The sequence below is a fragment of the Suricata suricatta genome, chromosome 15 (genome assembly GCF_006229205.1).
Source record: "Suricata suricatta isolate VVHF042 chromosome 15, meerkat_22Aug2017_6uvM2_HiC, whole genome shotgun sequence".
NCBI classification, from domain to species: domain Eukaryota; kingdom Metazoa; phylum Chordata; class Mammalia; order Carnivora; family Herpestidae; genus Suricata; species Suricata suricatta.
In genome coordinates this window covers 12,034,738-12,038,193 of record NC_043714.1, presented here as the reverse complement: position 1 = coordinate 12,038,193, position 3,456 = coordinate 12,034,738, and the positions used below count along the sequence as shown (strand labels likewise).

At 42.1% G+C, this 3,456-nt stretch overlaps 1 long non-coding RNA gene across 1 annotated transcript; it reads left to right on the top strand.

Annotated features, from left to right (window-relative positions):
- The first annotated feature begins 926 nt into the window (after positions 1–926).
- LOC115279357 lies at positions 927–2,750 on the top strand. Its single transcript, XR_003903386.1, has 3 exons — positions 927–1,088; positions 2,227–2,421; positions 2,577–2,750. It is a non-coding gene; the product is annotated as an uncharacterized LOC115279357 (long non-coding RNA).
- Positions 2,751–3,456: the final 706 nt, after the last annotated feature.

Genomic DNA, 3,456 nt, shown 5'->3' with positions numbered 1-3,456 from the left:
TCCTCTTCTCTGTCTCCCCTCCTCTTCCTCCTGTGCGTGCTCTCTATCAAAAGTAAATAAATATTACCCAAAAAATATTTGTTAAAAAATAAAATTAGGGCCACATAGAAAAGGAATTGGTGGGAGAACGTGAAAAGAGCAGTTTCTCTCCTTCTAGCCACCCCGAGACTAAACCAGAGGAAGACGCCATGATCTGTAACCTGTCTGATGCCCACATTTGATCAGATCTCCTCTAAGGAGGGGACACTGAGAACAACGTACCAGAGAAAGTGCAGCAAAAAGTCCTACCTGAACAGACACAGAGCATCTGTCCCCAGAGCAAGGGCTCCCATCGTCAAGGATTCTGACATTTGCCAAAACTGCTTGTGTTTTAGATCTGACAGACTTGGAGGCCTAAGTCAGACGTTGCTAGTCTCTCACTTGAGATTTGGGGCAGTGTCCTCATATTTACAGTGTTGCCTTTGCAATGTGTTGTGAGAATGGGGATAAAAATGTAAGTAAAGTATGAAATATGGGAGATATTATTACACCTATAAATGATACTATCAGCTAGTCAGTTTGCAGTGAATGTAATTCACAAAACTAAGATACATCCTTTAATGATTTCTCTATGCCTTTTTTTTTTTTTTTAGTTCTTTCAGCTTTCTATCATACAGCTTAACTTATCCTAAAAGAAGTAGCCAAAACAAGCTACACCATTAGGTCACTCCAAGATTCCACCTTGTCCACAACAGTGCCACAAGGACCTCAGGCCTCTATATGGGTCCACAGTTGGTCCTAAAGATGCATTCAGGACCAGACCTATTCTGTGCTAAAACCACACCCAGGGAGCAGTCACTGTGACGCCAGAATGCTGAAGACTATTCCAGAACCTTCCCAAAGGTCTGGAGCTGAAATCCTAACAATGGCATGAACAACTGCCAGTACCTACCGAGTGCTGTGTGTCAGGCATTGTGGTAAAAGGTCTATGTTCATCGTCAACTCTTAGCCTCATAATAGCTTATGTGGTATTATTACCCTCATTTTACAGACGGATCATTTAAAGCTTAGAGGAGTTAAACCACCCAAGATCACACGACTGGAGAGTGGTAAGCCCAGGTTCAGATCCAGGCCTTTCATGCACATTCTTTGTGTTTTGCAAACTTTTTCCTCAGCAAATGCCTTTTATCTAAATATTACTCCAGCTCTAATAAGTAAAACTGGCAGACCCGGCTGGTGCAGTTTCACTAGCGCATGGATGCTAAGAGATCCCACGGAGCCTTGAGGTCTGTGGAACAAAGTGAAAATCATTCACACACTAAAAGCTGCCTCCAAACGGTGGGCAGGAAAGTATTTTGAGGCGAATAGGGTGCCACAAAGTTCTTGAGGACATATCTGAAGGAATAGAAACGGAAGTGCTGCGATGTTGGGAGGCCGGTATCCCGGATGTTCCCCCAGCTGTCAGTCTGCTCCCCTCCCCCTCCATCGTGCATTGCAACTGATAGCAGAAGCCGCTTCACCCAGCTTCCAAAGACGAGAAAAGGGGTGGGTCATGCGCCTTCTGGCCGGGCTGGCTGCCAGAGAAGAGGATCAGGAGCAAGATAATTTCCCAAGGAGACGTTCTGTCATTGCTGCGTACCCACACATGCACCCACCCCCCGCTCCCCAGCCAAGGTCGCTGAGACAGTCCGACCCAGCAGGGCCACCGATCACGAGTGGGGCTGTGTGTCCGGCCCGTCACCTGCATTACTGCAACTTTGCAGGGGCAGCACCAACCTCATACCGACTCTGTTCAGGCCAACCTGCTTGGACACTGCCAATCTTTTACTTGCCACTTCCGTCACCCATGTCTATTTCAACTTCTGTTCCCACTCCCGTTGCTTTTCTCAGTGTCGGCCATAGACTTTGATGTGGGCATTTTCTCAGAAGCTCCCGTTTTTCAGATTACCTTTGAGAACCGTCAGTTACGAAAGAGGCTTTGATTCTCAGCGCGGGGCCATAGGAGTGAGTTCTGTTTATCTGATGAGCGCATAAAGAGGCCCTTCGCCATGGTCTGTTAATTAGATAAGTCGTGGTAGTTACTTTCTAGAACCGGGTTGGATTTCACTGTTCTCAGTCTAAGAAAGCTGCGGCCGCTCCATCCTGTGAGTGACAGTCTGTGGCAAACCGGCAGTAAATGGTGCAAGATCTAATAGTTCATGTGCACGCTTTTATTTATTTTTTATTTTTTGTAATTCCTTTCTTGAGGTGATCTAAGCAAATTAGAGGTGAAAGAGGTACAGACTGCAGAGAAAGAAATCTAGAATGAGTTCACAGCTATGCCCCATGTGATACATACATTATAACCGCCGTCTGGAGCATTCTCCCTGCTAAAACCAGCAGCCAATATTTCAGATTGACTCAAACTGGAAGACAGAGAGAGGAAATACGTGCAAACACAAGGTACACAAATTTTAAAATTCTACTCTTTATCAGTGTTGTACACTTTAAGATAGACGATATATCTAGCTCATTACTAGAGTCTTTTTCTTCACTTTTAAGCAATTATCTCCTGGGAAATACCAGACTCATTTAAAAATCTTTTTCATGTACCCTAGCTGGGAATCCTTCCAAGACGTTCAGCTCTGCCTGCCTACAATCCATATCTGCTCTGTAAACAACCATGGCTGCTCCCTTGGAAAATAAGCACCAACTTGGAGTCTAAAGTAATGAAGTGATTTCTTCATCAAGAAACAAACTGAAAAGGAAAATATCAGCCTATTAAAATTTAATAAAACTTTAAAAGTATAATTTTACTTATAGAAAAGAAAAAACACTGCTTTAGAGTAAGAGAACTATTTTAGCAAGATGAATATATCTATATATTTGTAAAGAATTTAATAGAACCTTAAAATAAGAATTCAGAGGCAAGAATTCACATTTCACTTAGGGTTCTTGCCATACTTTAATGGATAGATCACCTATCACATTGAAAAAAGTATTGGAGACATAAGATTGAAGATACAATACATGTGCACCTACGTGAACTCTAGAAAGAACAAAGCTAATCCGCAGTGCTGACAACCAGGTCAGTGGTTGCCTGGGGCATGGGGGAGGGGAGTAGGGAATAGTTGAGAAGAAGCCCACGTGCCTGTGGCGGGGAAAAACGTTCCATGTCTTGACTGCAGGGGAGTAGTTTCAGGGGTACATACATTGGCCAAAACCCACTGAATCATTCATCCACTTAAAAGGATCTTTTTATTGAATGTATATTATGCTTCCGTAAGGATGATGAAAAAAGCCCCCAAAGGTATATACATTTCAAATATATACATTTAATATATAATAAATATAATAATATATATTCAATATATAGTTTTCTTTGTTGTATTTTTATATATTTCTTTAAAAACCTATATGTATTTAAACCAAGGTATATCTCTAACTTAATTTTGAGAATCATGTATAAAAATCATTATCTGTCCCTGAATTCTTCAT